General features: G+C 39.0%; 1 protein-coding gene and 1 pseudogene across 1 annotated transcript in view; both read left to right on the top strand.

Moving 5' to 3' along the window:
- The window catches only part of HPSE2 (heparanase 2 (inactive)), a 538,739-nt gene that overhangs the window by 238,486 nt on the left and 273,689 nt on the right, over positions 1-26,564 (top strand). The window lies entirely within an intron of this gene.
- On the top strand, positions 24,482-24,999 carry LOC114232471 (60S ribosomal protein L21-like; annotated as a pseudogene).

Genomic DNA, 26,564 nt, shown 5'->3' with positions numbered 1-26,564 from the left:
TATGACCTGCTGTTTAAAATAGTTTCCATTGGCTATTGGGGCTAATTTGGATATGGTTCTCTTTTGTTTGTTTCTTTCTGAGTTCAATTGATATTTAGAGTGAATACTTTGATGGAGTGACCAGAGAAGTTTAAAATGTAGTCCTGTCAGTAAAATAGCCATGTCAAAAGTATACTCTCTAGTCACTGTGCACACACCATAAAGATGTTCTAGTTATCAAGATGGCTGGGCTCAGTGCCCTTTTACAACACAAGTGAGCCAGAACCGTCATTGATTAAAATATTTTTTACCTGGAAGGTTTTGTTTGTTTTGTTTCATTTGTTTGTTTTTCTATACTGAATCAATTTTTAATTGCATTACATAACAGTACCATATTAATATTAAAAAAGTATTTAAAAAGAAAAAACAGAATAACTCAATTTATCCAAATATATCAACTAATTTCATTTTTTCCCTGTTCTTTTCTAATGCTTATGTAAATGTATGCACATTTTGCATAGTTGAAATCATAGAGCACAAGCAATTTGGGTCATGCTTCTTCACTTAGCATTATGTCATACATATTTTCCCATAATATCAAATATCATCTACCCCTTATAATAATGTTAATGGCTTCTCAATTATTGATTAGGTTTTAGTTTGTTGGTTTTTACCACTTTTCATTGTTGAATATTTAGATTTTTTTTTTTTACTATACTCAGTGTATCTACAAATTATCTCCTCAAATACCTTGTTTCTTTTTTACAATTATTTCTTAAGGATGAATTCTCAGAAGTGAGGTTATTGGGTCAAAACTATCCTATATAATAAAAGGCTAATATGCAAGTAGACCGAACAATGGAACAACCGGAACAACTAGAACAACCGGTTGCTATGACATGTGCTGACCACCAGGGGGCGTGCGCAGAACATGGTGGGTGTCGGCCGTGGCGGGGTGGTGGAGCAGGTGAACGGAGGTGCCAGACCAAGGCAGGGTGCTGGTCGCTATCATCGGGACGAGCCTCTGATGGTTACTGAAAATTCTTTGCTCCCGCACGCCATGGTCCTGCCTGGCACTTGCACCCACTGCCAGTGCCGGCCCCGCTTGCACCCACAGTCGGTGCTGGAGCTACCGCTCGCACTCGCTGTGGGTGCCCGGCACTGGTCCCAATTGCTCGGCGCCATCAGCGGGTGTGAGCAGTGGCTCCCGGCCCTGATCGCCCCTGAGGGCTTCTCCACCTCCCCCTGCTCCTGAGGGGCGATTGGGCAGCAGCCACTGCTCACACCTGCTGATGGCGCCGGCCCCAATCACTCTGTGCCATCAGCAGGTACAAGTGGGGCTGGCATCATCAGTGTGGGAGTGGGAGCTGGGCTGCCGGCAGACAGGGGACCAGGGGCCGCAGCGGGGATAGGCCAGGCAGGGGCGCGGAGGATGGGCCAAGTCCTGCCCCTGTGCCTACTACAGCCTTGTGGCCCACAGTTCCTCTCAAGGTGCACGAATTTGTACACTGGGCCCCTAGCATTAAAATAATAATTTATACGTCTTCAGTGCTTCCCATGTGCCAGGTTATGAGTGGTGTAGGGTGGAGCAGGTCTTTATCTGAATTTAATGTAATCTTTACAATAACCCCACAGAGAGTTGCATTATTATTTTTATTTTATCATTAAACAACGTAATTAAATGGGCATTGAAACCCTGTCAATCTGAAACTAGAGACTGCAACTTTGAACCACTATGTGAGTCTCATGTTCTGGATGTATTTTATCAAATTACTCATCTAAAGAGTTATATTAATTTGTAAATGATTCTCCACCCTCCCCTTTCCACACAAGCTGTGAACTTTAGGAAAGTTTATGCATTCCTCTCCCACTCCTCGCACTGCACCCTCCTCTCAGTTTTGCTAATTTAATAAAAGCAAAAGATACCCCATAGTTAGTCTAGAATTTTGGAGTTTGACAGGAACTCTTGGAATATTATTTTATTGATTATCAAAGAGAAGTTTAGAGGAGTGAAGCAATTTGTCCAAGATTAACTTGGGATACTTGATTCCCTGGGCTAGTGCCTTTAGCAGTCTACTTTGCTGTCATCCAGCTGTTTGTGTCTTCTTTCTGTGTTCTCTTTCTTCTTACTTGGTCCTTGCCCACAGATACCAACTATTAATGTTGCAGAGCAAGCCCAAGGATAAAAATTTAAGAATCAAAATAAATTCAGCTATATGACTGAATCAATCTCATTTTCATTTCATTTTTATTGGTGATTGGGCAAGAGAAAAAAAATCTAAAACAAAAAGCCTCGTTTCAGAAGGGAAAGTGACACTGATATCACTGGCGAGATTGCTAATTCTGAGGATGTGGCTCCAAATGACTAGTTTTCACATAGCTTTTAAGCAATTCCAGATTGAAATAAGTACCAAATAAGATGGCCGCCACAAGATGGCCAGCAGGAGAGGGCAGTTGGGAGGCACCCGGCCTGCAAGGGAGGGCAGTTGTGAGGGACCAGGCCTGCAAGGGAGGGAAGTTGAGAGGGACCAGGCTTGCAAGGGAGGGCAGTTGGAGGTGATCAACCCTGCAGGAGAGGGCAGTTAGGGGTGACCAGGCTGGCAGAGGAGGGAAGTTGGGGGCAAACAGGCTGGCAGGGGAGCAGTTAAGCATCAACCAGGCTGGCAGCAGAGTGGTTACGGGGTGATCAGGCTGGCAGGCAGAAGCGGTTAGGGGCAATCAGGAAGGCAGGCAGGCAAACAGTTGGGAGCCAGCAGTCCTGGATTGTGACAGGGCAGTCAGACATCCCTCCAGGAGTCCCAGATTGGAGAGGGTACAGGCAGGGCTGAGGGACAACCCCCCGCCGTGCACGAATTTCGTGCACTGGGCTTCTAGTAGATATATAAATGAATTATGTATTTCAGCATGTTAATGCTAATGAGTTTTTGGAGGAGAAAAGGAGAGGTTAATTGAGCACTTAATATGTGCCAGATTTGTATTTAACATACCTTCTGTTACATAATCCTCAAACAGAGGATATTATTCCCATTTTACTGATGAGAAAACTGAAGCTCAGAGAATTTCACTGCTTACTCAAGGTCATAACAGATAAATTAAGAGGTGAGATGGGATCTATCTGATTCCACTATGGTTTCTTCTGTCATTGAAGCTCACATATTTTTCCTTAACTTCCTAATAAAAAAAATGGGATAGTCAATTATCATCCTATAGAATAAAAGGCTAATATGCAAACCGACTAAATGGCTGAATGACCGGTCTCTATGACATGCACTGACCACCAGGGGGCAGACGCTCAATGCAGGAGATGTCCCCTGGTGGTCAGTGCGCTCCCACAGGGGGAGCGCAGCTCAGCCAGAAGCCGGGCTCATGGCTGGTGAGTGCAGTGGCGGTGGCAGTAGCCTCTCTTGCTTTCGAGGGGTTCTGGACTGCGAGAAGGCTTGGCTTGGCTAAGGGACCCCCCCTCCCCCAGTGCATGAATTTCGTGCACTGGGCCTCTAGTTTTAAAATAAGTATACAAAAATTTTGTCCTTTTCTGACTTTAGAAAAAGTGATTTCTGAATAGTGACTTTGACTAAAAGTTATTCTGAAGCAATTTCCTTAACAATGAGAATGTAAGTGACCAGACTCCACTAACAGACTCCAATGGAAAATAAATGTAGAGATAATGGAAAGATAGATCTATTTACTAAATTCAGCAGGGCTGATTACCATGTACTGCTGGGCTTTCTTTGGAACTTATCTTTATGTCTATGTGTTTTGTCTGCTTGTGTACATGTGTTTAAAGGCCTGTCTATTTATTAATTTTGCAGCTGGTCTTTTTGTGTTCCCACTTTTCTTTTTAAATTGCTTTAATTGTATTTTCTGGACATCATATTTTTTTTACTGAGGCTTACATTTCCTGTTTTCCTGAGGGTACCTTTGCACTAAGTTTGACAAATGCTTGTTTTTTTTCTCTCTTCCATGCAGCTTCTCATACTCCTCCTTTGGTAGATTCTCCCTTTAACTCTTCAAGATTGTATAATTTCTGCCCCTCCTCCTTTTTCTTTTTCTTTCTTCTTCTTCTTCTTTTTTTTTTTTTTTTTTTTTGTTGTTGTTCATTTCTGGTCTGCCAAATTGTTTTTCTTGAAAGCTTATCCCTGTGAATATTTCTTGGATTAATCCTAATTTACTTTTGAACTCTTGCCACACCTCAGATGCTTTCATTCCTGACCCCATGGCTTTCATAATGCCTCTCTGTCTATTCTTGCTTCCCATTTGCTAGACTCACTAATCCTATGTTGTCCACATGGTTCACATTTTTAAATCAGAAACATCTGCATGGGGAGGAGATGCTAATAATAAATAATTAAATTTAGCACTTTTCATGTCTTAGACCTCTTTACCCATGTTATTTAGTTATTTCACACAACAGAGCTAGTGGATAATATCAATTTTTTTCTCCCACTGCAGAAACAGAAGGTGCTAATAACTTGAAGAAATTGAGATCCAATCCTGGTATTCATGCAATATTAAAGCTGATATTATGATTCCTGCTTTGGCCTTATAAAAATTAACTTATACTGCATGTTTGTGTTCTATAGAGCATTATCAGAGGTAATTTTGTAGATTTTCTTATACAGGAAATCTCGTTGTTTAGCATTGTAATCATTTGAAATTTGTGACTTTTTTGATAGTCAGCACTGAGGCATTCCTTTATGCTATTACTAGAAATTTACAGAGAACTCCAAGCCATCGTTTTTGCTTTGCCTTCTTTGGAAAACAGAAGGTTGAGAAGGATTTGACTGTATTGTATTTTTTACATGAATCTGACTAATTTCAAATTAAACCCATTGAGATTTGGAAACTGTTTTTAAGCAACTAGTTATACTAATATATCTTCCAAATTAATGATTAAGTCTATCACTACCCTGCTTAAAATATGTATATATATATTCTGGAGTCCCATTCCCTGCTGCTGAATTAAAGAAATACTCTAGGAGCCATACCTGGCTGTCTCTTCATTAAGTACATCCATCTTTTCTTGTGCTTTTCCAATCCTCTCAACCCTTTCCTTACTCCCTAATCTCCATGCCTGGTAAATGTGCTCATTGGGCCACTCCAGTATCCAGCACTAAGCTTGGATTATGTTAGGAGCTCATGTTCATTTAACTCTTTGTTGAATGGATGAATCTCAAAAGCCATTCGAATGAATCTTTTTATCTCTCTCCTTTGAACCTTCATAACTCTGCAGGAGTTTCCTGTGGTGCTCTTCTCTTAGTAGGCTTTGTATCTGAGTCATTAGCATATATCTCTTCTGTCCCCTGGTAGACCTTTCACTCCCTCTGGCTAGAAATTATGTATTTCTCTGTGTTAAGGCATTATACATAATAGATGCTCTATAAATATATATGGAGTTGGGCATATGTGAAAGTAAAAATCTTTATTAAATATATTCTACTATATCAGATTGTCAAGCCTTTTATTTAGTCTAAGCAAATAAGGTTTTACCTTATGAGTTTTGGATATATCTGTGCACATAATTCATGTATAGATTATACAAATATTTACAATATTTCTTCTTCAATCTTGTTTTTGAAAAACCATGTGGCAGATTTATGATAGATAAATATAAAAGCTCATGGCAAAAATAGTCTTAGAAGGACTAGTCTATAAATGTCTTTATAAAATTCTTCATTTTATATATCTTAATATTGATAACCTCAAAAAAACTTTTCAGATATTTTTCATCCTAAAGTTTTAACAAGATAAATTGATTATGTTTTTGGTGGTTTTTTTTGCAGATAATATGGACACTAACAGGGTATTTATTTTTCTATAGCTGGTTTTTCGTCTAAACTTTCAGCAACTTTCAGGTTGTATGCTCTGTCTTCAGGTTTTACTATGATCCCAGAGATTAAGATATTAATTTTGATACTTTGAGTGGAAACACAAAAACAAAACCCCAAACAAAAAATACAGATACGTTTATTTAATATACTCTATGGAACTAAGTAGGCATTTCCCAATTCTCGTAGGCCTTAGCTCTGTTCATACCAGAGTATATTTTTTAGCCTCTACTCTACATAATTTATCTTCTTTTTCCCTAACAAATTAAGAAAACAATTTCTAAGTCCTGGATTTACCTTCTAGTGTTTCCTTTATGTACTTTGAGGCAGCATGGCAAATATGGCTACTCCTGCTCTGCCAGCATTTTTACTTTTTAAAAATTTCCAGTACTATCCTTCTTTTTCTGGAGCACCCCCAAATCAGCTGTTTAACATTTGCATCTCTGAACAGTAATGAATATAAAATTTAGCACCTATTGGAACCTTCTCATCAGCTCTCCTAAATTCACTCACTTTAAAGCACCAGCAAACAATGTACTTTGTTACAGATTTCCTGAAAAAGCAGAGGAGTTTATATCATTTATTCCATAGTAACACCTCCAAAACCCTTATCAGATATTTCTACTCTTCAAAGTCTCTCCATAGCCTTGCAACTATCAACAATTTTCTTTCCTTGTTTTTTCTCCATGCACATATCAGCTTTCTTGGCTCCTTTCTTTATCAGGTTTCCTATGAGAAGTTCTCAGTTTCTTATCACTTACTATGCAGATTTATTGAGGTTAGTTCTAGTTCCTACTTGCAAATTATATGTCTAAATCCATCACAGGGCTCAATAAAAAAAAAAAAAACAAAACAAATCCAAAGGACCCTTAGTAGTAGGATCTATGTTGCTTAGGAGGCATGATCTTCTTTTATTTGAGGGGTCTTACTCCAAACTCTAAGCATATAAAATATTTATTTCAATTAAGTCCTGTGCTCTACCCCAAAGAATCTGTCTTATCAGTTTCTAAGAGAATAAACAATTCTCTATATTGTTGTTATGTCTAATCTCTCTAATCAGAGTGGCTTAAATTGAACATATTTTGGAATTTGGAAAAGGAAAAATACACAAAAATCTGCTAGAATTTTGTCCAAAATACTAGGTGTTGTGAAGGAATTACTGTTGGGGATATTAAATAAGATAGTTAATAGATGCAGTATCTGGCTTTACTTATTGTTATTTATTATTCTTGTTTATTAGGTGCACAAAATTCCTGCATGGAAGGGGGGGTTTCCTTAGCCCAGCCTGCACCCTCTCCACTCGGGGACCTCTTGGTGGATGTCCAACTGCCGGTTTAGGCCTGATCTCACTTTTTTTATTTTTAAATATATTTTTATTGATTTCAGAGAGGAAGGGAGTGAGAGAGATAGATAGAAACATCAATGATGAGAGAGCATCACTGATCGGCTGCCTCCTGCACGCCCCCCACTGGGATCGAGCCTGCAACCCGGGCACGTGCCCCTGATTGGAATCGAACCTGGGGCCCTTCAGTCCACAGGCTGACGTTCTATCCACTGAGCCAAACCAACCAGGGCATGATCTCACTTCTTTCAACCATAGCTTCCATATCCATGTGATTAGAATAATTCTACCTACTTTGTGTTGTTGTTGTCATGATAAAGCATATGCAAAGCATAGAACCTCAATAAATGGGGTTTTATGTTTTTGGGTTATTCTTCGGGGCTCATGGAAATGTCATTCTAATCTATACAACCCCAGTAGTGGTTAAGGACAGGTAAAACATAACCCTCTTGGCTACACCCTGGCATTGTTGTTATGGAAAGCAGTTAGGAGCTGCACCCAAATGAGGTCCTTACCTTCTCACAGTGAGATTAGACATAACCACATGTGTTAGTATCACTGAGTCTTGGTCTTCAAAAAAAAAAAAAAGGAAAACTGTGTACTTTTTACCTAAGATAGCTTAGATTCTTAGATATGTTGGAATAATTTAATAGTATATAATATTATTTATAATTTAATGACATTTAATAGCAAATATTTTAAAGTTAAGATAATATGCTATGTAATTGTATTCTTATTTAAGATCATTTATTGATTAAACAAATATTTATTAAATTCATGCAGAAAACATGATACTATAGCATTTATTTTTTTTTAAAGGATCCATTAAGAGCTTTTTATTTTATTTTATTTTGATCAGTACCTTGAAGGAAGGATTTAGACATGCAGATTTAGTAAGGCAGGTGATTCTAAGCAGAAAAGGAGCCTGAGCAGAGGATTTCAGAAAACTGGCTTCTGTCTATAAGGAGGTAAAATATTGCCCATCTTTGGTAGAATAGATACCTTTTTGAGCAGTAATCTACTGTGCCTTATTAGTAAAATTGGAGACTATTTCTATTTTGAAAATAATCTCAGCTATAGAAGTTAAAAACCTAGCAATTAGGTAGGAATTCATTGAAGATGCAAAATGACAAATGCAAAAAAACAAAAAATAATAAAAATCATTGCCACTTTGGGGACCTGAGTTTTACATTATGGTTGCTTGACTTTCTGTACATGACTACCTTCAGCCTTTCTCTTATTAAATTATTCATTTATTAATTCAACAAATGTTGAGTATATATAATATGCATGCATTTTTCTAGGTGCTAAGGTGACAGGGCTGAACAAGACAGGCAATGTAGGCAAATGGCTCTCATGGACTTTATTTCCTGGTGGATGAATAAGAGATAAGCAGAACAAGGTGGTTAAGAGTGCTGGAATGTTCCAGACTGAAGAAAGAGAAGGCTCAATGACCCAGAAGTGAAAGAGATACTAGTATGTCCAATAGATTAAACATTTAGTTTGATTAAAATGAAAATAGAGGGACTTGGCATGTGAAGAGCTATGATGAAGCCGCAGAATGATGCAGAGATCAAAAAATGGCAGAGGGTGATTATGATGCTTCATCCCAGTGACAGTGGGAAACCTCTGATGTTTTTTAAGCAAATAATACATTGAATCAATTTTGTATTATAAAAAGATCACTCTGACTCCAAGTCAGGAATGAACTGGAATGGGCAAGAGGCAGGGAGATAAGTTAGGAGACAAATGCAGATGTCCCAGTGGGTGATTGTAGAGCCTGGATTGCAGTATGACAGTGGAACAGAAAGAAGTAAGATGAGTGAGATAGATTAGGTGATAAGATTATGTGTCTGGGAGGGAGGAAAGAAAGAAATAGATGTGAGGGATGACCTCTCTATTTTTGTGTTCAGCAAATGGGAGAATGTTGTTCTTTATTGAAGAGACAGTTCTGAAAAAGGAATATATTTTGGGGAGGACAAGATAAGTTTGACTTGGAACATATTGTATTTGAGATGCCAGTGAAATACCCATGTGAAGTTGTCAAGGTAGTGAGTACACAGTCTAGAGCACAGGTGAGAGTACCAGTCAGATTTGGGAGGCTTTAGCATGTAGATGGTAATAGAAACTATGGATGTTGGTAAAAGTATCCCAGCCCTGTTGTCCAACCATCTTTTTTTTTTTTTTTTTACTTCTCTGTATGTCTAGTAGTTATTTTAAGGTATTTCACACATCTATATTCTGTAAGAGATGCTTTTGGTCTTTAAATTTCCTTAAAGTATTTCTGTTTCTTCCAAGCTTTTGATTTAAACTTCTATGGTGCATGCACCATAAACATTTTTGATAGAGAAATCAGGAAGCATTATTCTGGGGACTGGTAAGGACCCACTTTTCTCTCTAACAGGTATATCATTCCATATTTGAGGAAATGGATTTCTTAGGAATTACAGGAATTTTGAAGGATTTTTCTTCTACCATGATGTATATCCCGGCAAAATAAATATGCATTCCCTTATTGGATTAGGCAGCCAGGAATGTGGAGCTCTGGGAAATCCCTGAAGTAATGAGCTCTGCAATGTATAGACCCATGTGAATCATTTTCAGGCACAAATTGATTGAGCTTGTCCCCAAAGTGGCAATAGTTTTATGGAGCACACATCTGTGGCCTTGGTGAACCTCAAGAAAATAGACTTACAGTTGATAGTTTTTGAATTAATACTGGGGAACAAATGTTACTGGGGAACAACTGTAGTTCGTTCTCTCTCTCTCTCTCCTTCCCTCCCCCTCCCTCCCTCCCCCCCCCCCCCTCCCTCTCTCTCTCTCTCTCTCTCTCTCTCTCTCTCTCTCTCTCTCTCTCTCTCTCTTTCTGATGCACTTCTGCAGAATTCTATTCCAGCAGGGAACATGAGTTTTACATTATGGTTGTTTGCCTTTCTGTACATGACTGCCTTCAGCCTTTCTCTTGCTAAGCTGCAGTGCTGGTCTACTCTGATGTTTCCTCAGTGCAGCTGGAGGCATGTCTTTTGGCAAGGTTCTGTGTTTATTATAATCTCTGTGATGTGCAAAAGTAAATTTCTCCTTTAACTTACTTTTTAAATACTTAGAATTATGAATGTGGTTTTAATTAAAGATTTCAAATTGAAACATTTCCTTTTTCTTAGGACAGTTTTCGGTTAAAATATTTTAGGGTTTTGAGAAATACCAGATCCCCAACTCACAAAGTGCAAAAAAAGAAATCATCAGTCACCCTTTTAAGCTGCTATGGTGTGGCTAAAGTTGTAGGGCATGGATTTGGGTCACAGTCACAACCAAACAACTATTTTTTGCTCCTTTAAATGACTACCACCTATTTGCAGATTTGGAAAATCTCCCCAAAATAGTATGGTGGCTGTTTTTCCTTTATGTAAACTCACGCCTGTTATGCTTATGTCTTACTCCAGGTCTTGCTTTCAGATCAGATACTGGCTTTTCCTCTTAATAGACTTAAGACTTTGACAAATCAATTAGCCTTTGTGAACCTTGGGAACTTCATATGTGTAACTTGGATGTTCTGCTCTTGCTGGGCACAAAACGAATATTCAAAAGTAAATGAGTCTAAATGCTCTGCTTCCTTTTGATTATTAAATAGTATATGTATAAATATGCTTGTAATTACATGGAAATAATGCTGCAGAACTATGACACAGCCTGAGTAATGATTGTTGCCTCAAGAGGTTGGCCAGAGGGAAGAGGGAAACATTTTCCACTATATATCCTTTTGTATCATCGATTTTTTTCCCATGTTCAAGTATTACTTTTTAAAAACCAGCAAAGCAAAATCAATATGAATATAAACCCCTGTCTTGTAAATTATGAGAAATATTTTCTATTCTTAAAGTTTGTCTTTTCAGATATTCCGAAGTTGCCTTACCAGTCTAAGGGGTCAGTCTTGACTGTCAGTGGAAAGTCTGCCATTCCAGCAAAGGATTTGTACCCCACTGCTGTGGCTGCTCTCTCTACCCCATAGTGTTGCTCCTTTATTTGAGGACAGCTTGCAGGACCCATTTATTCCTGCCCAGAAGCAAGCTTTCTTTGCTTCCAGATTTGACCCTTTACCCTTCTATCCCCAAAGACTCATGGCCTCAGCACAGGCTGCAAACAGCTGCTCAGGAAGAACACAGAAAGAATAATAAACTCATAGAATTGTCAGGGTTTTCAGGAGGTCTACTCTTGCGGAAGCTGTCAGCTCTGTTTTTATGGGTAGGAATTCCACAGCTTCTCTGAGTAGATCTGGTCCAGTTGAGTCCTTCCATTCTATGTTGTCAGTGAAACATTTTTATCAATTACTTGGATAAATATAGAGAGTACCTATATGACATGAAAATGACAAAATCAGGTCCCCAAAATATATGAATAGGCTGCAACTACATTTAATATAACAAGATGGACTTAATTATACATATAGCTAAGTGATCTATCACTTAATGGGAAGCCATGTTTAAGCATCAGTCTGTATGAAAGAGAACTATGATTTTAGATGAGTGATGGATTATCAATAACTTTAATGCATAGGTCATATAAATATATAAAAGCCTAATATGCAAAGTGTCCCCTAGGGAGTTCGACTGACCGGGAGTTCGATCACTCGCTATGACATGCACTGACCACCAGGGGTGGTCAGTGCATGTCATAGGGGGCAGCATGGAATGAAGAAAGGCCCTGGCTGGCAGCTGGCAGCTGGGGAAGGGAGGCCCCAGCCAGCAGCTGTAGCCGCTAGTGACCCTACCTGTGCACGAATTTCATGCACTGGGCCTCTAGTTTTAAAATAACAAAAATACCTAGAACGAGAAGTACTGCTTCCTGTATCAATGCCTTATTTTTTAGAAGAATAATAACAAACTGCATTTATAGGAGAGTAACAAAAATAGAGAAGAACCTGAGTTATTGTGATGAAGTTTAATTATGATATCTAGAATTTGTTTACCAGTTTCTATGTACCAAACATTCTGTTAAGAGCTTGTATTAGTTTTTGCTGTGTAACTGTATGGATTAGATTATCATTTAGTCAAATATTCACTCCTCCCTCTCCCCAAATCCATTAGAAGAGTAAACTTTCCACCCCATTAATGCTGAGCATGACTGTGTGATTGCTTTGGACTAAAGGTCCACAGAGTTTATTTCCCCTCCTATTGACTTCGGACTTGGGTACATTATTTTCTTTGACCAGTGGTAAGCTAGTTGATATGACAGGCAAAAGCACTGCTTTTATTCTTTTAGTTTTTTTTAGTTGGCTTTGCCCTCTTACATTTTCTATTCACCATAAAATGAACAGGTCTTGATAGTTTCTAGTCTGTGAAGGACAGGGCATATTTGGGGCAGACCCAGACCCAATCTGCAGCTTTTGGAGCGAATCACAGCCAAAACCAGCATAAATTAGCTGAACTCCAGTCAACCTGGCAAGAGAACTAGAAATAAATGCTATTGTTGTACACTGAGTTTGGGGGTAGTTATGCAGCATTATTGTGACAATAGTTGACTAGTGTTATAACAGACAATATTAAAGTTTCAATGGCTTTCAACAGAAAACTTTTTTTTTCCTCAAAAGTCTATGAATCATATGTAGCTCTGCCAAACTTGGTTATAATAGGCTAAGCTTGGATTCAGAATGCAGGTTTGGTTTATGTCTTCTTTGTGTGTTTTCTTATTTTCCTTGGAGTGGTGAATCCCTGAGGGCATATTCTTATGGAATATCATCATAGCATAAGAGAGCAAGCAAACCATGCAAGCATGTTTCAAGTTTCTGATTATATCACTTCTGCTAACATTACATTGGCTAAAGCAAGTCATTTGTGTAAACCCAGCATCCCTGGGATAGAGAAGTATGGTCCACCCATAGTGACTCTGCATACATGGCAAAAAGCATGAATGCATATACTTCTAATACAGGGAGAATATGAAAGGTTGGGAATAGTAATCACCCAATCTACCCCAGTGCTTCACACAATATTTATTTTATTCTTTGAAACAATACTATGGGATCAATACCATTACTATTTTTCTTTTATAAATGGGGGAAACTGAGATACAGAGAGGATAGTCAGTATCCAAATGTAACACAGTCAGCAGGTTGTGGTTATGGGATTGAACCTTCAGAGTGTGATGCCCTTTACCGCTATGATTTCCTTCTCCAAGGCATGTCATGTGAGCAATGTCTAAAGGAAACAGAGCTGCTTTGCTTGAAGAGGAGAAGCCATGTGTTCACCATCCTCTTAGCTCTGAAAAGCGATCATATGGAAGAGAGAGATAAGATACATTTTATGTGTTGTCAAAATGTAGTATCCTTGGTACGGGTAGTGGATAGAGAGATCAAAGGAATGTAAGTTTGGATAAAATTAAAGAAAGTCCTTTTAACAGTCAAAAGTTCTCAAAGATGGAATGCATCCAAACAGACACCTAAGTGACCACTGGGCATGGATGTTATAGAGAAGAGTCCAATATAATATATAGAATCAGGTTAGCTTGAAAGAGGACTGAAATTTTAAGAATCCTTCCAGCCAAAAAAGTCGATAATTATATGAAAATGTAAATTGTTCTGAAAGTGGATATTCATTCTCAGTTAATAAAAACATTACCAGCAGTAATAAATCAGAGTTTTCCAATGTTTAAAATGACTAGAAATTTTAATGCTAGCTAATAATTAAGAATCTTATGTCATGCTCTGAGTCAGCTGTGCCCCATTCCAGATGTGTGCAATAGATAACTTGGACATGGGTTATTTATGGCAGTGATGTCTAAAGACAATTCATTGAACTTCAATGTATTAAAATCACTAATGTACATCCTTGTTCTGCTCTGGAGTTTAGTTTTCCTTCCATGTAAAATGGGTGGTTTTAGGTTGGATACTCTCTAAAGACTTTCAACTTGGCTCTGATAGTCTGTGATTCTATATATTAAAAATGAAGGATGTAGAGATTCATTGTTTGATTATTTAAAAAATAAAAATAATTTTGTGCATTCAAAATGCACACTATTGTTCTTTTTCTAAAAACCATCTATACCTAGGCATCTAGGAGAGTATCAAGTGTGCTTGTGTGTCTTTCTAGGTAATACATAGGAATCTGCCTGTCTCTTTTCTCTTTCTCTGCTCATTTATCTTCTCTATTGGATTTTGTGACAAACTTTTAAGTTTAAAGTTTAAAATTTAAAAACTCATAATGAAAGTAGCATTCATAGTTTCTACTACCTGCTTCAAGTTCTAAAGAATACTTTTTAATAAGAAAACATGCTAAAATATGTGTTTGATAGCAAATTGCAAATTCTTATAGAATTTTTTCTTATCCAGCAGAATGTTGTGTGATATGATAAACTGAAATTTGTTGACAGGGTCACATGCTAAAGTCCTCCTGCATTGATGCCACTTAACCTTTCCACCATCGCAATCTTTTACATAACACAGGCTGTCAGCTGAAAGTCAGAGAATGTCACAAGACAGAAAAAAAAAAAAATGCTGGGTGGTAACAAAAGCTCCCTCCTACACTTTATATTTTTCAGGAGAGAGTCAAGAGACTAGCCAATATAATGATAATTGAACCTTCTGTTTCTGCTGGATGTGCTGGTTAGAGTAAAAATATCACTTTCTTTGAGCAGACGTGTTTTGCTCTGCTTAAGTAGCATGGTCCATCACAAAACTGTATTTTTTTACAACAAATTATGAGAGGGATAGCTTCCTGAAATCTTTATGTATTAAAATCACATAATTAATGGTATATATTCTCATAGAAGTAAGTGTGAAGCCTTGTAATTATAGAAAAGTTTTGACTTTAATAATGATTTTGTTTTCCTAACTTTATCATAACACAATGGAAGTAACTCAGGAGAAACTGCACTTTCCTAAATTATCAGCATGACATACTGTGGTGGCTGTCTAGCATTCTTCATGGCATTTTATCAGATCTAATTTTCCTGAGTATAGTTATAAACATGAGTTTCACTACTGAGTGGTGATGGGATAGCACTGTTATAAGTAGAAATTATTTTAAATTGAAAGATGCCTACTGTTAAAATAACTGCACGATAGTTACCAAAATATTGTGTCAAATTTTAATATACATGAACAGTATAGTTCTTACCTTACTGCTGTCAATGTCTGGTCAATCAGCTCAAATGGCACCATTAATAGGCAAATATAAACTGTTTATAATTCACTTGGCCTGCCTGGTGTGAAATTGTGTTTTCTGACATTTTTTCCCCCCAAATTTTGCACATAAACTGGAGCTTTATTTCTTATTTCTTATCTTTTATTTTTAGACTAGAGGCCCAGTGCATGATTGAATCATGCAGGTGTAGGGTCCCCTACACGCTTTCGCTTTCGATCGCGGTGGAGCTGGGTGCCTGTCCGCTGGTGCACCAGACCTTTTGGAAGCCTCTGGCACAGCGGAGGCTTCTGAAAGGCCTGGTGCTGGAGCAGACAGGCACCCAGCCACTCCGCTTTTGATGGCCCGCGGCAGGACGTGAGCTCACTGCCCCAGAGGCCCCTTCTGTTCCGCAGCACAGCCATGGCGCAGATGCTGAGCTCGCACCGCCACTGGTGATGCGAGCTCAGCGTCCTGCCGGCCCAATCAGCTACCCCAGCCACCCCGAGTCCCGCCCCCTGCGCCTCCCTCTGGCCCAATCGTGGGCGTAGCGGAGTGATGGTAATTTACATATTACCATTTTATTAGGTAGGATTACAGTGACGTACAATATTATATTAGTTTCAGGTGTACAAACCCATGATTAGATAATTATATAACTTACAAAGTGATCACCCTGATAAATCTAGTACTCATCTGACACCATATGTAGCTATTACAATATTATTGACTATATTCCAATTACAGTGACTATTCTGTAATTGCCAATTTGTACTTCTAAATCATTTTACCTTTTTTTGCCCCTGTCTCCCAACCTTTCTCCCATATGGCAGCCTTCAAAATATTTTCTGTATTTATGAGTCTGTTTTTGTTCTACTTATTCATTTATTTTCTTTTTTAATATTCCACATATAAGTGAAATTACGTGGCATTTTTCTTTCTCTGTCTGACTTATTTCACTTGGCATAATACCCTCTGGGTCCATCCATGTTGTCACAGATGGCAAGATTTCATTCTTTTTTATGGCTAAGTCATATTCCATTGTACAGTATATATGCACCACTTCTTTTTCATCCATTCATCTATTGACTGACTCTTAGGTTGCTTCTATATCTTGGCTACTGTAAATAATGCTTCAATAAACATTTGGAAGTATATGTCTTTTCAATTTAGTGTTTTGGGTTTCTTCAAATAAATACCCAGAAGTGGAGTTGCTGGGTCCTTCTTTGTCTCTTGTTATAGCCTTTGTTTTAAAGTCTATTTTGTCTGGTACAAGTATTGCTACCATAGCTTTTTTTGTTGTTTCCATTTTTATGGATATACTTTCCCCTCCCTTTACTTTCAGTCTGTGTGTTTCTTTTGATCTGCAGTGAATCTCTTATAGACAACATATGTAAAGGTCTTGTTTTGTTATCTGTTCAGTCACAATATGTCTTTTATAAAAATAATTTTGTTTTAATCCTCACCCAAGAATATGTTTTTATTTATTTTAGAGGGAGAGGAAGGAAGAGAGAGAGAGAAACATCAATGTGAGAGAGAAACATCTTACGTTTAAGTCCTTTATTCATTTTGAGTTTATTTTTGTGTATGGTGTAACTTGGTGGTCTATTTTCATTTTTTTACATGTATCTGTCCAATTTTCTCAACACCATTTATTGAAGAGACTGTCTTGACTCCATTGTATGCTCTTGCCTCGTTTGTCAAATATTTACTGAGCATAATGGCTTGGGTTTATTTCTGGGTTCTCTGTTCTGTTCCATTGGTCTATATATCTATTCTTGTGCCAGTACCAGGCAGTTTTGAGAACAGTGGCTTTGAAATATAGCTCGATATCTGGTATTGTGACCCCTCCAACTTTGTTCTTTCTCAAGATTTCTGCGGCTATTCAGGGTCTTTTTTTATTCCATAAGACATTTTGGAGAGTTTGTTTTAGGTCTGTGAAATATGCCATTGGTATCTTAATGGGGATTGCATTGAATCTATAGATTGCTTTGGGTAGTATGAACATTTTTTTCTTTATTGATTAAGATATTACATATGTGTCCTTATCCCCCCATTACCCCCGCCCCCAAACCCCCTACTCATATCCTCACCCCCCTGGTGTCTGTGTCCATTAATTAGGCTTATATGCATGCACACAAGTCCTTTGGTTGATCTCTCCCCCTTACTGCCACCCTCCCCTACCTTCCCTCTGAGGTTTGATGATCTGATCGATACTTCTCTGTCTCTGGATCTATTTTTGTTCATCAGTTTATGTTGTTCATTATATTCCATAAATGAGTGAGATAATGTGATATTTATTTTTCTCTGACTGGCCAAGAAGAATGGTACAATATCCACAAATCAATAAACGCGATGCATCCATAAACAAATTGAGAGATAAAAATCACATAAACATATCAATTGATGCAGAAAAGCATTTGACAAAATCCAACACCCTTTCTTGATAAAAACTCTCAACAAAGTGGGAATAGAAGGATCATACCTCAACATAATAAAAGCCATATATGTTAAACCCACAGCTAACATCATACTCAATGGGCAAAAACTAAAACCATTTCCCCTAAGAACAGGAACAAGACAGGGATGCCCACTCTCACCACTCCTGTTTGACATAGTACTGGAAGTATTAGCCATTGCAATTAGACAAGAAGAAGAAATAAAAGACATCCAAATTGGAAAAGAAGAAGTAAAGCTGTCCTTATTTGCAGATGACATGATATTGTACATAAAAAACCCAAAAGACTCCATCAAAAAATTAATAGACTTAATAAATGAATTTGGCAACGTAGCAGGATACAAAATTAACGTCAAGAAATCTATGGCATTTCTATACACCAATAGTGAACTTACAGAAAGAGAGACTAAAAAAGCAATCCCATTTACCATCGCACCAAAAAAATTAAGATACCTAGGAATAAACTTAACTAAGGAGGTAAAAGACCTGCATGTGAAAAACTACAGGACACTGAAAAAAGAGATAGAGGAAGATGTAAACAGATGGAAGAACATACCATGTTCATGGATTGGTAGAATCAACATCATTAAAATGTCCATACTACCCAAAGCCATCTATAGATTCAATGCACTCCCCATTAAAATACCAACGGCATATTTCACAGACCTAGAAAGAACTCTCCAAAAATTCATCTGGAATAAAAAGAGACCCCGAATAGCCACAGCAATCCTGAGAAAGAAGAACAAAGTAGGTGAGACCTCAATACCAGATTTCAAGCTGTATTACAAAGCCACTGTTCTCAACACTGCCTGGTACTGGCACAAGAACAGACATATAGACCAGTGGAATAGAATAGAGAATCCAGATATCGACCCAAACCACTATGCTCAATTAATATTTGACAAAGGAGCCATGAATATACAATGGAGTCAAGACAGTCTCTTCAATAAATGGTGTTCGGAAAATTGGACAGATACATGCAAAAAAATGAGACTAGACCACCAACTTACACCATACACAAAAATTAACTCAAAATGGATAAAGGACTTGAACATAAGATGGGAAACCATAAAAATACTAGAGGAATCCACAGGCAGAGAAATCTCAGACATATGCTGAAGCAATTTCTTCACTGATACCGCTCCTAGGGCAATGGAAGCTAAAGAGAAAATAAACAAATGGGATTACATAAAAATAAAAAGCTTATGCACAGCAAAAGAAACCATCAACAAAACAAGAAGAAAGCCCACTCTATGGGAGAACATATTTGCAAATGTTATCACTAATAAAGGTTTAATCTTCAACATCTACAGGGAACTTATATAACTTAAAGGAAGATAAATGATCCAATAAAAAAATGGGCAACGGACCTAAATAGAATCTTTTCGAAAGAAGACATAAGGAAGGCCAAGAGACATATGAAAACATGCTCAAAGTCACTAATTATCCTAGAGATGCAAATAAAAACGACATTGCGGTACCATCTCACACCTGTCAGAATGGCAAACATCAACAAATCAACAAACGACAAGTGCTGGCAAGGATGAGGAGAAAAAGGAACCCTCGTGCACTGCTGGTGGGAATGCAGACTGGTGCAGCCACTGTGGAGAACAGTATGGAGTTTCCTCAAATAACTAAAAATGGAGCTCCCATTTGACCCAGTAATCCCACTTCTAGTAATATATCCCAAGAAACTAGAAACACCAATCAGAAAGGATATATGCACCCTTATGTTCATAGCAGCACAATTCACCATAGCTAAGATTTGGAAACAGCCTAAATGCCCATCAGCAGATGAATGGATTAGAAAACTATGGTACATCTACACAATGGAATACTATGCTGCTATAAAAAAGAAGGAATTCTTACCATTTGCAGCAGCATGGATGAACCTGGAGAGCATTATGTTAAGTGAAATAAGTCAGGCAATGAAAGAAAAATACCATATGATCTCACTCATTTATGAAAAATAAAGAACATTATAACCTGATGAATAAAAAGATAGATACAGAGGCAGTAAAGCACCGAACAGACTGTCAAATTACAGTGGGAAGGCTGGGGAGTGTTGGGGAGGGAGGGAAATAGATCAACCAAAGGACTTGTATGTATGCATATAAGCACACCAATGGACACAAGACACTGGGGGGGTGGGATGAGGGCATGCGACAGGGGGTAGGGGAGGCTGGGGGAAGGTCAATGGGGAAAAAAAGGAGATATATGTACTAATATATGCAATATTTTAAACAATAAAACTATTTTAGAAAAGGGGAAAAAAAAGTTGAAAGGTCTTTCAAAAGTTGAAAAAAGAAATATAGGTTTGTGGTCAGTGGATAATAGCACAATATCCAAGATTGTTCTAGATTGCCAGGGTTTATATCCTGGCTCTAGCACCTACTAGAAGTGTTATTTGGAACAAGTTTTTAATTTCTTTTGGTCTCAGTTTTCCCATCTGTAAATGGGCATATTAATAGCAACTGTTTCACTTAGTTGTTGTGAGAATTAAATAGAACAATGAGTGTAAAATACTTTTAAAATGCTCAATTTTGTTAGTTCCTAAAGGTTAACTTTTTATTTTCGTTTTGTTGGGGGAAAGGTATTCCAAATTGACTGGACAGAATAAGCAAAGGTAAAAAAATTATGACTCTGAAAGCTTTGATATTCACTTCTTCCACAGTTGGAATGCTACTGGAGTTCTGAAAAAGCTTCAGGTGTAGACTTGGGGATGCTGTTAGCACCACAGTACAATCATATTTGACACTAGAGGCCCGGTGCATGAAATTCGTGCACGGGGTGGGGGGAGTGGGCACGGTGTCCCTCAGCCCAGCCTGCACCCTCTCCAATCTGGGTCCCCTCGGGGTCTAAACGGGCAGTCGGACATCCCTCTCACAATCCATGACTGCTGGCTCCTAACCAGTTGCCTGCCTGCCTGCCTGCCTGATTGCCCCTAACCACTCTGCCTGCCAGACTGATTGATGCCTAACTGCTCCCCTGCCGGCATGATTGTCCCCAACTGCCCTCCCCTGCCAGCCTGATCCCTTCCAACTGTTCTCCCCTGTGGGACTGAGGGGACTGGGGGACTCCAGCTGGATGAGTTGGGGCTGAGGGGACTGGGGGACTGAGGCTGGATGAGGCTAGATGCTGTGGGGACTGGGTAAGGGAGGGCTGAGGGGACTGGGGGACTGAGGCTGGATGAGGTGGGGCTGAGGGCATTGGGGGACTGAGGCTGGATGAGGTGGGGCTGAGGGGACTGGGCACCTCATCTTGTGGCTGTGGGCGCCGCCATCTTGTGAGGGTGTGGCAGTCAATTAGTATATTCCCTCTTTATTAGATAGGATGACACCTTTTTTTTTTTTACCAGCCAACCCAGGAATGCAATAATTAATTAGAATGAAGACTGGCAAATTTCTTCTGTAGAGGGCCACATAGTGTGTGAGTGCAAGTGTTTTAGGCTTTGTGAGCCATATGGTCTCTGCCTTAACTCTGCTGTTACATGTGCTGTTACATGTGAAAGCGGCCATGAGTGTGGCTGTATTCCAATAAAACTTTATCTATGGACACTGAAAATTGAATCTCATGTAATTTTCATGTGTTGCAGAATATTAGTCAACTTTTAAATTTTTCAATCTTCTAAAAATGTGAAAACCATTCTTAGTTTGTGGGCCATACAAAAACAGGTGTTGGGCTGGATTTGGCTTGAGGGCCATAGTGCTGATCCCAGATTTGGAACATTGTTCCCTTGGTGAAATGAATTCTGCCTTCTAAACAATTGACTTAGAAACAGACTTTTGTAATATAAACTGTGGCTAAGTAGCCTGTACTGTATATTCTTTTAGCAGCCCCCTCTGCTGGTTGATTTTATTCACAAATACATTATCATGAACAGATTTCTCAGGAATTCATTTCCCTTACAAATAATTTGTAATACCAACTCACATTTACTAGTAACATTGAGTTTGGCATCCTTCCCTACAATTCTAAAGAGGCTTTTTCAGCAACTTTCCTTCTCCACCTCTCAGTTTCTGGTACAGACCACTATCCCTTCTCCAAACTTTTCTCTAACTTCCTGTTGATGGTTGTGGCCTTAAGATAATGGAAATCAACCTACCACGTACAGGGATGAAATTCCTATTGCCAAATATGGTTTTCTATTAGTTGCCCTAAAAATATTTTAGATATTTAAAATTGCAAGGAAACAAAGCTTAATAATCATGTATCAGGTTTGTTTTTTTTACAGGCCACATTCATTGTAATCATTGTTGTAGCACTGAGCAAATTACTTAAATGTTCCAACCCTCAGTTAGCTTGTTTGTAAAATAGGAAGAATAACTATTGTGAAGATTGTTAAGGATTGAGGGGATGTATATGATACTTGATAACTACTAATAGCTATGATTATTATTTGATAGCTATTATTATTATTTTCATTTAAACCCAATATTGTGTTTTTATTTTTTTCAATATTGTGTTTTTATAAACTATCTCTTATTCAAATAGTTTAGTCTCCACAATTTTTTCTATTCACAGTGTTTTATGAAATCATATTATGTTGTTTTTTTTTCACATTTCTTTGACATCTTATAATCTAGAAGAGATTCTGTACTCCACAAATGTAAAGTTTCCACTCTGCATTCCCTGTTTCAGATAATTCATAAAAATGTTAAATAAAACTACCCTAGGTCAGGTTCCCCGGTAACTTCATTATTAATACATCTTTACTAAAAGTCAAATGCATTTAACTCTCCTCTTTGCTTCTGGTCATTAATATAATTTCTTTCTAGTGTAAGACATAATTCCATTGAGATCTATGCTGTAGATTTTTTTTGTCTTTGGAACTTGATTTGGGGTGTGTGTGTGTCTGTTTGTGTGTGTATGTATGTATGTTTAGTATTCTGTATTTCAAAACATCCTTTTCTGTTGTAAATATTATACTTGTATTAATATACTTTGGGGAATGACTTAAAACTTATGGTGTTCAGTGTTCTTAACCAATCTTCTCTATTATATATATATATAATATATATATAATATATATTTGCATATTAGGCATGTGTGTGTGTGTGTGTGTGTGTATCTCATCCTTCAATTGTAGTTGGTTTTCAACTGTGCCCTGAGAGTGATAGGGTGTGCTTCCAATCCTTTAGCAGTTAGAGCTTTTGTATCTTAGAGAAAATAGGGAAGAAGGACCTGGACAGGCTTTGTGAGGAGTGATTGTTATTCCCCTCATCCCTCCTCACTTCTTCCAGGCCTAAACCACCAAGTAGAATGCTCCTTAGTCTCCTGCCCCACCCTCCCTGCCACCCCGCCCAATCATTTTAATGCATGCCCATTGAGATCCATAAAGAAGAGCCTGCAAGTAGATGCAGAACTCCCTTTGTATTTTTGTATCTAAGACTCCCAAGAGTTCTATGCTTTTGTGCTAGCCCACACCTTGCATTTTGCAATTTGTTGAACATTTTAGTTGAGTACTTCTTACCAGCTTATGTTATCTGGCATCTCCTACTCCCATGCTCTGCACAAGGTAAGCAAGTACAGCCATCCTGTCTGTCCTTGAAAGTGCTTGTCTTTCCTTAGAATTCAGGCTAGTTTGTTGCCCTGAGATTTTTTAAATTGTCTCTGATAGCTTCAAGAAATAATTTTGTAGATTATCTGTTGTTGTTTTTCTTATCACTAGGGTAGAGTGAAACTTCCTGCATTATAAGAAGACATCAAAAGTCTAGTGAGTTGACACCAGAATTTTTAATGTTAAATAGATTAATTTCTTCTTTTTGCCTTTATTGGATATAATAGGTGAATAGTATCTACTAGAGGCCCAGTGCATGAATTTGTGCACAAGTGTGGTCCCTCTGAGTGGCCTGCAGGGATCAGGCCGAAATCTGTAGTCCAACGCTGCCTGCAGCTCCTACCTGCCGCTCTCGCTCATCCCGGCCCCATTGTGCCTGCTGTGGGCTTGTGCCCAATCAATCCCAATCAGGAGAGGCTTGTGCTGCTGCAGTAGCACTCGCCAGTCATGAGCCCTGCGGCTGGCGCCCTCCCAAGGGGAGTGGCCTGCGGGATCGGGCTGACACCAGCTCTCCAACATTCCCTAAGGGGTCCCAGATTGCAAGAGGGCACAGGCCATGCGGAGGGACCCCACCAGTGCACGATCAGGCCAGGGAGGGACCACAGGAGGTCTCTAGGGCATGTCTGGCCCATCTCGCTCAGTCCCAATCGGCTGGACCCCAGCAGCAATCTAACCTACCGGTTGGAGCATCTGCCCCCTGATGTTCAGTGCATGTCATAGCCACTGGTTGACCAGTCGACTGTCTGCCCCCTGGTGGTCAGTGCATGTCATAGCGAGCAGTTGAGCAACCTTAGCATATCATTAGCATATTACGCTTTGATTGGTTGTTCAGTTGTTCTGCCATTCAGTCTATTTGCATATTACACTTTTATTATATAGGATAAGGAACTTTAGTGGTTTAGAAAGAAGCTTGGTTTTCTTGCCCCTCACTAGTAGTGTCTCCCCCTCTTTAGTGCCCTTAATTCTGGTTTTCATATGTTCCCCTGTATGCTCCTTACATGTTGTATGTCCTTCCCTCTTCTGCCTCCTGGAATTTTATATCCTTAAGGCCTAGTTATATCTATCATTCATATTTGTCTTTCCATACTTCCCCCTAGCATACTGCCTGTGTGTAGCAGTAGGTTCATACATGTTTGCTAAACTCCAATTAAGGGAAGTTATTTAAGCCTTTCAGCCAGAACTGCCACCTTCCAGTAGTTCACCAAAATGACTAACACAAAGGGAAAGAGGAGAGGCACCTGCTATATGTTCCCTAGGCCTTTTAGGAAACATGGAGTCGTTCCTTTGGCCACATACATGTGAATCTACAAGAAAGGTGATATTGTGGACATCAAGGGAATGGGCATTGTTCAAAAAGGAATGCCCACAAATGTTATTGTGGCAAAACTGGAAGAGTCTACAATGTCACCCAGCATGCAGTGGGCATTCTTGTGAACAAGCAAGTTAAGGGCAAGATTCTTGTAAAGAGAATTAATGTACATATTGAGCATATTAAGCACTCTAAGAGCCCAGATAGCTTCTTGAAACATGTGAAGGAAAATGATTGGAAAAATAAGGAAGCCAAAAAGAAAGGTACCTGGGTTCAACTGAAGCATCAGCCTGCTCCACCCAGAAAAGCACACTTTGTGAGAATCAATGGAAAGGAGCCTGAGCTTCTGGAACCCATTCCCTATGAATTCATGGCATGATAAGTGGGAAAAAATTAAAAAAGACTTCTGTGCTGATGAAAATGTTTCTCTTAATTGAGTGGAAGTGTGGCGTCCCTTCCCCCCAAAGCGTAAAGAAAACTTTGTGTCAAAAAATGTTATTTAATCTAGTGACCTCAATTATAGATTATTAGACTACTGGGTCTTTAGAGTCATTTCATTCCCTTGGAGTTGAAATGTCATGAGTTGGCCTTGACAAGCAAAGAAATGCTGACATTAATACCTAATGATACATTGAAACAAAACAAAACAGGTTTCAGTCTTCTCTGTGTGAGCCGTACATTTAGCAATTCACAATTGATTTTTTTTGTAAGTGAACCTTGAGACAATTCTCTCTCTGCTTGGCTACACAGAAAACCATTTCTCATAAAAGAATCATCAACCCATAAAATAGTCATTATGATGCAAAGTGTGCATGAAATGTGCAATATAAGGAAATCAATCTAGAGGAAATTAAGAGAAAGAGCAGAGGACATCAAGAAACCTTCACTTTTGAATTCTCATTTTTTTGCCTTTAAGCTCTCAATTCCCAGAGTAAAGGACAAGGGGAAACTTTTCTTGTTATATTATTCCAGTTGGCTTTTCTTAATATAATTTTTAAAAATTATTGAGATACACAAGTCTTGCTTATTGTCTTGATTTTTTTTATTAGCCTACTTAGAATTAGAGAAAAGGCCAGAGAGAAGAGAATACTATTCCCTTTCACTTGTCTAGCCCTTTACAGTTTACAAAACAATTTCACATACATTATGTGTGAGATGTTTAGGACCTTTAGTTCCATTTTATACATAAAGCAACTGAAGCTCAGAACAGATACATGAGTGGCCCGAAGTCATGAAGTTAGTGAGAAGTAGAGAGTCAGGTCATCTCTTCTAGCTTAACATTATAAATTGTGTCTTTCTAACTGCTCTGTTTTTGTTAGGAATCATATATATATATATTAGAGGCCCGGTGCATGAAATTCGTGCACAGAGGGGGGATGTCCCTCAGCCCAGTCTGTACCCTCTCCAATCTGGGACCCCTCTAGGGATGTCCAACTGCCCGGTGGGATTGGGCCTAAACGGCAGTCGGACATCCCTCTCACAATCCAGGACTGCTGGCTCCCAACTGCTCGCCTGCCTGCCTTTCTGATTGCCCCTAAATCGCTTCTGCCTGCCAGCCTGATCACACCCTAACCACCCCCATGCCAGCCTGATTGATGTCTAACTGCTCCCCTGCCAGCCTGTTTGCCCCCAACTTCCCTCCTCTGCTGGCCTGGTCACCTCTAACTGCCCTGCCCTGTGGGCTTGATTGCCTCCAACTGCCCTCCCTTGCAGGCCTGGTGCCTCCCAACTGCCCTCCCCTGCTGGCCATCTTGTGGTGGCAATCCTGTGTCCACATGGGGGCAGGATCTTTGTCCACATGGGGGCAGCCATATTGTGTGTTGGATTGATGGTCAATCTGCATATTACTCTTTTATTAGATAGGAGGATAGAGGCCTGGTGCACGGGTGGGGGCCAGCTGGTTTGCCCTGAAGGGTGGGGTTCCCTTGGGGCGTGGAGAGGCCTGAGCAAAGGGCCTGTGGTGGTTTGCAGGCAAGCCAA

Source organism: Eptesicus fuscus, chromosome 17 (assembly GCF_027574615.1).
Source record: "Eptesicus fuscus isolate TK198812 chromosome 17, DD_ASM_mEF_20220401, whole genome shotgun sequence".
NCBI classification, from domain to species: Eukaryota; Metazoa; Chordata; class Mammalia; order Chiroptera; family Vespertilionidae; genus Eptesicus; species Eptesicus fuscus.
The sequence above is the reverse complement of the archived record's forward strand: the minus strand, read 5'-3'. Positions and strand labels throughout refer to the sequence as shown.